The following is an 11,414-nucleotide window of genomic DNA, read 5'->3' as shown; positions in this document are numbered from 1 at the left end:
AGGAAGGAAGGAAGGAAGCAAGCAACTGCCCACCTGTAAATTCAGAGGTTGAGAAGAGAAGCCCTGCGCTGAAGTGAAGAAGAGGAAATCTAGGGAGGACATTAAGAGGAAATCTAGGAAGGACATTGACAAGTGACAAGCTGGATACAAAGTTTGGCAATGGGCGGGGAGTAAATGGGCAAGTATTGCTTGGACCTTTGTTCATGGGAAAGGTAATGTTATTACTCCCCAGAAGATGAAAATTGACTGTGGGTGAAAATGGAGGGAGCAGAGAAAACAAATACGTTATGTATGAAGCGCAGCTATACATGCAGTACATGAACAGATAAGCAGCCTTTCTGTGGTATTAAAATTTTATATGAAAGTGGTGGACAATCGGGGGGAGAGTCCAAAAGGGCTCTCTCAGAGGGTGACAATGCAAAAAAAGGAAAGAAACACTGGTCTATATGAGAAGCCAGATGTGAAAGGGGGTGACAGCTTCTCCAGCTATAGCCAGAATCCACCTGGTGAAAACTTTATAAGAGATATATCTGTGATGGTGACTCTAGGGCTTAAGATTGGCTTTTTATTGCCTTCAGGATAAAATACAAATACTACTCAGCTTAAGGCACACGCCACCCAGCATTCTTGGTGTCAGCCATAATGAACCACTCATATGCTGCGCCCACCCAGCATTCTTGGTGTCAGCCATAATGAACCACTCATATGCTGCGCCCAAGTCACCACGCTCTTTTCTCTCCAGGCCTAGAAGACCCTCTCCTGCTCCTTGCCCTGAAACCCTCAGCTGGCTAACTGATGCTGCTCCTTACACCCCATGCACAAAGTCCACCCCAACTCCTTCAACGCTGGGCCACCTACCCACTCTCTACCTCCCTAGAGTAGAACTGTAGCTCACTCCTATTGTAGCACTGATCCCATTTAGCTGTGATAATTCATTTACTTGCCCATAAGGAATTCATGGGCAGGCATCTAGGCCTACTGCAACAAATGCCTGATGCATAGTGGGCCCTCAATAAGTATTTGTTAGAATTCATTATCTCATTTTGTTCTCTCAGTCTCCCTTTATCATAGTTATGATCATGTCTTAAAAATGCATGACTTCCGGGCGTGTGTGCGTGCGTGCCCAAGATCCCGAAAGGAGAATGGAGGAGAAGGGATTGCAGCATGGCCATCCCCCCTGGGGGGTGATTTCTCGCTTTCTGTCTCTCTGTCTCTCTCTATCTTTCCAGCGAGCGCATGCGCCCTATAGCAAAAACCTCTCCAAAAAAAGAAAGAAAAAATGCATGACTTTCTTAGATGAAAAATGAGTGTGGTCTTCCATGTACCCTTCTGGGCCTTAACTTTTACCTGGACCTGTGGCCAGAAAAGAGAAAATGAGCAGGCCTCCCCAGGAGATATCTTTCCAGCAGAAAAAGCATAACTTAAAAATGTATCAGGGCCAACCAGTGGCATGGTGGTTAAGGTGGCTGTATTCTTTACGGTTAATTGCATGGTTGGAGTCCTGATCTCATGGCTTGAAAAATACACCAAGTGCCTGTGCATGCATATCCAAAATCCCAAAAGGAGAATGGAGTAGAGAGGATTGTGGTGTGGCCATTTCTCCTGGGAGGTGCTTTCCCACTTTCCTGATCTCTCCTTCTTTTTCTGTCCCCAGAAAGCACACGTACTCTATAGCATACTTTTATAAAAGTTGCGGGGGGGAGGGAGAAAAGAAAAAGAAAAAAGAAATATGCCACGGGGGGTCGGGGGGAACCAACGGAAAAAAAAGTGAGTAAGAGTTTTATAAATAAAAGGTTCCATTTTGCCTTCTAGAGAATAAGCCAAAGGTAGTGAGTGCCTAGGTATCCAGCAAACATCGTCTGAAAGTTATTGCCTTAAAGTCCTAGAGCAAAGGTAAGTGGTTTTGATAAAATGGTCCTCAGTTTGACTTTAAGTGTTCTGGCATTAATACTAAAGAGATATCAGCTCAGTTACGGAGCCCACGGGGTGTAATAACAGGAGAGATGGCCAGCCTCAGTGTGCACATGGAACCAAGGAGCTGGACACAGAAGGAAGCCCAATTTGAGGCACGGCTTGAGAGTCATGATTAGTACACAGAGTCTATGTCACAGGAAGTCTTTGAAGCTGTGAGAGTGGATGACATTAAAAGCACAAAACAGAGTGGTAACAGGGCTGAGTACAGAAAATGCCAAACAACAAATACAATGTCCTGTATTTTCAGTTAACTTTTTGTGTGTGACTTATCTTTCAAATAGACTGTAGACTTCTCGAGCTTTTAGAGAAAGCTTATAGAGAAAGCTTGAGCAACTTTTTCTCTCTTTTTGGGGGGATTTTTGCTATAGGGTACATGTGTTTGTTGGAGAGACAGAGACAGAGAGACAGAAAAAAATAAATGGAGACGGCTATGCCACCATCCCTTCTCCTCCATCCTCCTCTCTGGATTCACACATGCACCTGATGTGAATTTTAAGCCACCAGATCCGGGACTTCAACTGTGGCTGACTACGTGGTTATATCCAGCGATATAACCATTATGCAATCTGCTGGTCCACATTTTTTCTCTTTTTTTAAAAAAAAATTATTGGTCTCCTTCAGAGTCTTGAACAGAGTAGATACTTAAGAATTTGATGAGTGAATAAATTAAACCTGTTTCTTCCATCTAACTTCTGCAAAGAGCTTTCTTTTTGCCTTCATTTCCTTTACTTTTAACTCTATGGCTTCTACCATCATCATAGGACTGAAATGTTTCTTTAGTACCTTGCTCATGACTTCTGTACTGCCAAATCCACTGGCCTGTTCTCAAGTCCCTTCTGCAATCTCTGTAGCATTTATTTACACACTCATTAATTTAATAGTTTCCTTCCTTGGTTTCCATGGTACTATATTCTTTGGTTTATAGCTCAGTCTTCTTGCAGACAGGTTAAACATCTCTAATCCAAAAAACAGAAATCTAAAATGCTCCAAAATCTGAAAAATTTTGAGTGTTGACATGATGTTGTAGGTGGAAAATTTCACATCTGACGTCATGTGATGGGTTGCATTCAAAATGCAGCAATACAAAAATATTGCATAAAATTACATGAAGGTTATATGTATATTGCATATATAAAACATTAAAAAATGCTGTGTTTATACTTGGGTCCCAGCTTTAAGATACTTCATTAAATATATGCAAATATTCTAACACCAAAAGGAAAAAAAAATTGAGACTTGAACTAATTTCTGGCCCCAGCATTTCGGATAAGGGATACTTGATAGGTATTGCTTTCAGGCTCTCTGATGACTCCTGTTTCTTTCTTGGTCCCCTGAAAGCAGATTATTGTCCAAACTTTTGTTTGTTCCTGTGCTCTTATTTTTCAAATTCTACCTGACTATCTTATCCACAATTTCAAGTATGACTTCTTTTTTTTTTTTTTATTGGAGAAGTTTTTGCTATAGGGCACATGAGCTCGCCAGAAAGACAGAGACAGAAAGCGAGAAATCACCCCCCGGGGGGATGGCCACACCTCAATCCCTTCTCCTCCATTCTCCTCTCAGGATCTTGGGCATGCACACACACGTGCCTGGCGTGAATTTAAGCCACCGGGTCCGGGACTCGAATCGTGGTCGACTACATGGGAGTCCAACGACATAGCCATTACACCAACTGCTGATCCCTCAACTATGACTTCTATAAAGTTGACTTCCAAATCCAAGACTCAAGCCTTGAAGTCCTTCCTTTTGGGCCTATTTCAATAAAATTGAGGGAGGAAGCTGAATGTCAGTCTACCCTTTAGCAAAGTGGCCAGCAGTCTAATGTTGATACTGGAAGCAAACATTAGTCTGGTTGAGTAGATAAGGACAGAGGTAAATTTGACCTTCCACGGGTGTTATGGTTTGAATGCTTGAAACCATACCCTCCAATGTGATGGTATTAGGATCTGGGGTCTTTAGGAGGTTATTAGGTGACATTCTCAGGATGGGATTAATGTCCTTATAGGAGCCCAAAGAGAGCTTGCTTCCTCTCTCTGCCATGTAAGGAGACAAGGAGAAGACAGCTCTCTGGGAACTAGAAAGTAGGCCCTCACTAGATACTATCTGCTAGAGCCTTGACCTTAGACTCCCCAGCTTCCAGAATTGTGAGAAATAAGTGTTTGTTGGTTAAGTCACCCAGTCTAGGTGTTTTGTTATGAAAGCCTGACCAGACTAAGACAAAAGGACTAGTCAGTCAGGACACAACCTTGAAAGAATGAAGCAAAGGTGGGACGAGAGGGAGATGCTAGGTGCAAGCAGATCTGGTGTCAGTTCAGGAGTTCTCTCTGGGACCCTGAGTTCTGACCATGGCACAGCTCTTCTATGGGTTCATATACTCCTTACAGGACTGGGCACAATATGCACCTACTGATTTTTAGGCTTTATTTCCATGAGGCCCTGCCAGATCCTTCTGCTGAGACCTTCTGACTCTTTGCTCTAGTCTCCCTTGACATTCTGCAGGGTTCTGACATTGGTTCACTTCTCTGCACTGCCTTTTTCAGTTTTCTTTGTAACCTCATGCATTCTCATGGCTTGAGATGCTATGTTTAGGTTGACAAGTTCCAAATCCATACTCTAACCTAAACTCCAGACCTGTAAATCTACCTACAGATTCCCTAAGACCCCAAAAATTCCAGTGTCCCAAAGTGGTGTTATTCTTTTGCCTTCCAAACTAACTGTGTTCTGCGCCCTGTGCGGTCTCTGTTGGATAACAATACAACCACTCATCCAGTCATACAAGCCAGACGCTACAGTCATTTTTGTCCCATTCACCTCTCTCCACCTGAAAGTCAGTTTTGCCACTTTATCATCTGTGAGTTTGTTCACATTTGTTCTTCTCTACTGCCAATTTCTTGTTTATCTCTTATCCTCTCTCACCTGGATATTTCAGTAGTTTCCTAACAAGTCACTTATGTCCAGTTTTACAACTCTCAAAGAGTCCTCCATGCCATTCTACAATTTTCTTTTCCAAGTAGGAAGCTGATCTCATTCCATGGCCCAATGACTCCTCATTGCCTACTACCAGATAAATTTTCAACACAATGCTTGGCACATAATCTCCTTCCTGATTTGCCCTCTCCTCCTCTGGCTAAGCTTATTTATAGACATTTTCCGAGTCGTATCTCATGCTTCAGCCACAACTAGTGGCAATCTCCTAAACAGACCGTGCTGTTTCATAATTCCATGCTTTCGTGCATGAGTGCCCACTACCTGCAATGCCCTTTCCTTTATCCTGGTGAACAAATCTTTCAAAATCCAGTTCCTATATCATTGTCCCCTTGAAGCCATCCCTGATTATTTTTTTCTCTAGCCCTTCCCCTCCTGCTCTCCATGTACATTCCCGTAATCTAGCACCACTGGGTTGAACTGTAATTCCTTGCCTAGGCTTTCATCTTCTCCACTAAATTCTGAGTTCCTCAAGGACAGGGGCCTGTCCAGTGAGTTTTCCCTCCTTGGTAGCTAGCAGAGCACTTCTAAAACTGTATTCTGTATTCCCTGGAATACTAGTCCTATGAGCTATTAAGAAGAATTCCTCAAACAAGAATCTATGGTCTAATATGGGGGGAACTGCATATTCACAATACACATGAACTCATGGAGGTCTGTCAGAAGAAACCTGTTTGATCTGGTTTAACTTCATTCCTCTCAAATCCTAGATTAGGGTGTCAAACCATAGATTCGGGAAAGAGCCCCTCAGTATTTCCTTACAACCCATGTGCAAGAGGTGAAGGTGGAGGTATGCCCAGGCAAAGGGTGATATGGGAAAATAGGGAATGCGCCAACCCTGGCTCCAGGAGCTCTCCATCACTCACAACAGGATACTCAAGTATCACTCCAGAAGAGAAATTCCCCAGTGTCCTAATACCTCCAGGGACTGAAATTTAGGATTAAATGTAAATATCAAAATGTTTTATTATGCAAAAAAGGTCAAGTCTTCCAGGATGTTCTATTCTCCTATTCATTCCTGTGGTCAAATGCAACCTTGAACTGGCCTGCCCCACTGATGAATCACAGTCCTCAACTCACTTGACCCCATCTATCTATTATCCCATTGTTGCTTATATTTTTCTGGTTAGGTCCTATGGTTTCTAGTCACAATACTTTAGGCATCCTGAGGGCAGACACTTGTCATTTTCTCATGGACTCTGGAAGTCTCAAGTGCATGGTGTCCATACAACAAATGTCCCTTGAATGCAGCGAACACGAGCCTAATATACTGCCTATTTGCTTTGAGGCAGCAGTGTTGCAAATGCAATTAATTCAGAGCCTGAGTTCAGGTGCATGGAGACCCTGTGGAACGTTTTCTGCTGAGGCTGAGGCTGGGCAGGGCAGACACTTTCCTCACTGTTTCCACTCAGAAGAAAGTGAAGTAACTAATACCTGTTTCACTCCCAGATCCGGGACAGGAGAATGGGTAGGACAGAATCTCTGACTTGGCTATCCAGAACATTCTCCTAAAGAAAACAAACTGTCTTAGCACCATTGGACTGTATTTCCAATTTTGCAAGGAGGCACTGCCACACGGGGATTAAGAGCAATCACTGCATTCAGTGCATGCCCTGGAATTCTATCTTCACCACTTGCATGCAGGCTTTGCAACTCTGGGCAAATTACATCACCACACTGTGCCTCACATCTCTCATCTGTAAAATAGGGGTGATAATTACAGTGCCTCTCTCCTAGGACTCCTATGAGGATTAAGAGAGAGAGTTATGTAAAATTTAGAAGGGTGCCTGGCATGTAGCAAGAGCTATGTAAGTGTTTATGAAACTGATCAATCAATATTAGTTTCTATATTGAGACAGAACTGGGCTCAGACAATGAATCATGTCCGGATAGTACACGTTTTCTACAATGACAGCACTTATTATTTAAAAATAGTAATAAATGCCACCACATCCCTCATTCGATTCCATCCTTAAAACACACTATAAACACATACTGTTTGGATATTTTATAGAAAGACAGGCCCAGAGATGGACATTAACATGCTCAGTGCTGCACAGCTGCAAATGAAGTGACAGAGCAGGCTTCAAATTTATGTCTGTCTCACTGTCCGATGCCTTCCCATCCAGTGACGCCTTTTCTTATGGGGGAAATTTGGCTGAGAGACAACCCAGGACCTCTCCATGATGCCCTGGTGAGGAAGTGGTATTGTACATAAATCCCACGATTCATATCTCATCTGAATTGCATGTTCAGAAATAAGTTTTTGAATTTTGATTTGAAATACTGAAGGAAAGTTGAACTGACAGATGATACTTTTTTTTTCTTTCACAAACAATAATAAAAAGCAAATCTCTTTCTTTCTTCATCTTCTCCTTTCTCACCAGTGCCATTTCCCAAATGCTTGAGGAATATTTCATATATTCTGTGCATTAAAACCATCATTTATATGTATAATCTCATTTATATATATAAATATATACTTATATATATTTACATGTATATTGATATATTTATATTATATAAATATTATATAAATAATATTATATATATTAATATATAAATATATATATGTTTATATATATAAATGAGATCATACATTATACATCGTTTTGTGCCTTTCTTTGATTATTTAACATTTATCCCAATTATTATAAATCTAAATACTCAGTCTTAGAATTGCTTCCTTTGGGCCAGCCTGTGGTATGGTGGTTAGCATGACTAGATCCCACACGTTCAACTGTTTGGTTTATGTTCCAGACTTGATAACTTGAAGAACATGCCAGGTGCGTGTGCATGCATGCCTAGGAGCTTGAGGGGAGAGTTGGAAGAGAAGGAATTGTTATGTGATCATGCCCCATGGAGGGTGTTTTCTCATTTTCCCTCTCTTTCTCCAATGAGCATATGTGCCCTCTGGCACAATTGAAAAACAAACAAACAAAAAGAATCGCCTCCTTGTGCTCACTGGGATGCTTTTGTGGAAGCATTGACAGTGCTTACAGCTCTAGGTCCCCATCTATATAACTGGAGCGCATGAACTCACTGCGTCTCTCACTGTCATCTGAGAGGGGCCTTATAATGTTCTGTGTGCATCTAGTACCTTCTTGGAACAGAGCAGGGGCCCACCTGAAAACAATTTTCTTTTTGTCTTCTTTATCATCAAGTTTTTCTTTGAAACTGGGGTTTCAACATTAATATATCATGACCAAGCTCCTACCTTCACTCCCTCTATACATGCAACTTTTTCTTCTGCCCAACCATATGGAAAATTCCTGTATGTTCTTCTCGTAGGGCAGTGGAACTGTGGATCAACACTCTAAAGCTGACTCATCTAGACCAAGGAATGCTGGAGCTGAAGGCTCCAGAGATGGCCTACTTTTCACTTTTTATTTGACAAACAAGAGAAACAATGTCTTGAGGTGATTAGTTAACTTTCTCTAAATGCACTATAACCATAAACCAGTTGTAGAACTAGGATGGTCTGAAAGCAGGTAGGGTCAGGTTATACGCTGGAGTATGTGTAGATAACAGTGGCATCTGCTTGGAGTTTATTTAAAGGCAGTGATGATGACACTTCAAATATTTTCAAACCGTCATTCAAAATATTAGACTATGCATTAATTATATCTCCATCTCTTGAGAGAATGTTTCTTTCAGAAGTGATCTCTGGGGACCAGCAGTTAGCATAATGGCTATGTCGCTGGACTCCCACATAGTCGACCGCGGTTTGCGTCCCGGACCCGGTGGCTTAAAACTCACGCCGGGCACGTGTGCATGCGTGCCCAAGATCCCAAGAGGAGAATGGAGGAGAAGGGATTGTGGCGTGACAATCCCCCCTGGGGGTTGGGGGGGGAGATTTCTCGCTTTTTGTCTCTATGTCTCTCTCTGTCTGTCTGGCGAGCACACGCGCCCTGTAGCGAAAAACCTCTCCAAAAAAAAAAGAAGTGATCTCTGCATTTATAAACAAATGAGAGCATATTTTCATAGTGATGTAAGCCTCATTGCTCATATCCACAGTGTGCAGGTGTGGAAAAGGAGACAGAGAGAGATAGGAGGGAGAGAGAGAAAAAGAGAGAGAGAGAGAGACCCACAGCTCACCACAAGAATCTTCTGGAAGTCTGCCTGGGCTTCTGTCAGCTTCACTTGGTTGATTTCTATTCATTATTATTACTGAGGCCTTATTGTTAAGAAAATGTTCTCTGAGTTTCCTGCTTATCACTAAGTTAAAGAAAATGGTGGGGTTTTTTTGTTTTGTTTTGTTTTGTTTTGTTTTTTCTGTTTGCTTTTCCAACCTTCAGCTTCCATGACCTTAAAAAAAAAAAAAAAAAAAAAAAAAAAAAGTACACGAAAGCTGAGCTGGTCTAAAAGCAGCCTGTTTGCAACTTGATATGAGGCCTGGAATTCAACCAGCTAAACCTTGGTATAGGGTTCTCTAAACACATTTCAGCAATTTTTCCAAGTGGCAATTAGTTTATTTCCATTGAAATACCTGAAGATGCTGAATTCACAGTATATTTCCTAAACTATGGAAAAAGCCATGGAAAAGAGCAGTTATATAATGTCAGAAGGGAAAATAGAGAGCTTAAAGAATTTTTCTTACTTTGAAACTTAAGTGCCATTTAAATCTTTGTATTTAGCCAAATGCATTTTTAAGGCTGGAATTGGTTAATGCAACTTTCTCCTAGTCCATAGTTCTTATTAATAGTGATGTTTGATGGACTGCATAACCTTTAGAATCACTTTCTGCTTTAAAGTTTATGATTTCTTATAGAAGAAAAACTGAATGATGTGAACCAACTTTGGAAAGTATTTCAGCATTGTTTCTTGTTTCTTTCTAAGAATCTACTGTATATATGTTTAAACAATTGTATTAGCCATTGTTTTACCCAAAGCTTTTGTCAGTATAGAAATAATCAGTGGTTTTTCTGTGTGAGAATATTGTGGAAAAGCAGAGATAAAATGATGGGCCCATCCAAGCTTGTATGGTAGAATTATATGATTAAAATTGTGGAGTCAGGACTAATCTCATAGGTTTTTGAAGTTGCTCACTCTTATCCTCTCTAACCTCCCTTTCCTCTTTTATCTAAGGAGGGAGAGTGAAGTAAGTATAATTAAATTTATAAGAGTGGAAGGAAATGCAGTATAACTTTTAAGGTCCTACTTTAATACCTATGACTAATGAAACTTAATTATAGTGTTAAATAAATCTTGAAGAGATTCAAAGTATCCAGGAGGTCCTACCGTATCAAGAAGAGCTCCTTCTCATTGACTATTCCCAGCAATCCAACCCAAATAGGACTCTCAGTCCTTCAAAAAAGAAAAGTGGAGTTCGAGTCCCCTCACAGCTCTTTCACTGCCTCTTAAGTTTGCCTTCACCAGTTTTAGTCAAGTTCAATCAACTTCTTCCCTCCTCTTGCAGTCTCAGCAGCTGCTCTCTACCTCCTGAGCCTGGCATTGCTTCTGAATCCAGAGCCTTATGACTAAGGTCTCCCCACCATGTCCCTGCTGAGCCACAGTCACAAATACTAAATACCAGCAGCCCGAATCCAAATCACTGTCTCTACTATGCCTGCACAGCACAGCCATCCTTGCCTTCTTTTGCCAGGACTCATCCAAGCCATACTCTCACAAGTCATCCCTCAAATCTCCATTAGCGTTTCTACTCTTATCTCCAGGGCAGAGATTCTCACTGAGCAATGTCCTGCAGAACACTTAGCAATGTCTGGACACATTTACTGATGGTCAAAACCTGAGGTAAATGTTGCTGGAATCTAGTAGGTAGAGAGCAGAGCTGCTGTTAAACAACTTACTATGTGCTGGACATTCCCCATAATAAAACATTGTCCATCCCCTAATGTAAATAGAGCTAAGGTTAGAAAAACCCTGATCCAGGAGGCCAGCCAGTAGAAGGGTTGTTAAGGTGACTGGATCCTACATGGCCACCTGCATGCGTTGAGCCCTGGACCCGCAGCTTGTAAAACATACTGGGTGCATGTGTGTGCACCCAAAAATCTGAGGAGGAGGATGGAGGAGAGGGGATTGTGGTGGCCATCTACCCTGAGGGGTGATTTCTTTCTTTCTCTCTCTTTCTTTCTCTTTCTCTCGCTCTCTCTCATCTCTGGCAAGTGCATATACTCTATAGCAAATTTTAAAAGATTTTAAATGAAAAAATCTGCTCTGATAGTGGAGGCCTTCGTTTTCTTCTAGTACCTTTGGCAGAAAGATAAAAAGAGAACAATCTGTCCTCCAGACACCTGGAGCCCGCTGTTTTGTTTCTCATTTCTCAGCCCAGCATTGGAGGACCTGTAGAACCAGGTTTTCCATTCTCTACATGGGTGCTTCTCTCACTGGGCAGGGGCTGAGCCAGCGAGGCTCCATCTAAGCAGAAGAACTCATTCATGCTGGAGTTTCTCAAAAACGTCAGGTGGGCCGCCGGGCGACGGGGGCTCCCTGCA

Source organism: Tupaia chinensis, unplaced genomic scaffold (genome assembly GCF_000334495.1).
Source record: "Tupaia chinensis unplaced genomic scaffold, TupChi_1.0 Scaffold000489_1, whole genome shotgun sequence".
Lineage (NCBI taxonomy): Eukaryota > Metazoa > Chordata > Mammalia > Scandentia > Tupaiidae > Tupaia > Tupaia belangeri.
The sequence above is the reverse complement of the archived record's forward strand: the minus strand, read 5'-3'. Positions refer to the sequence as shown.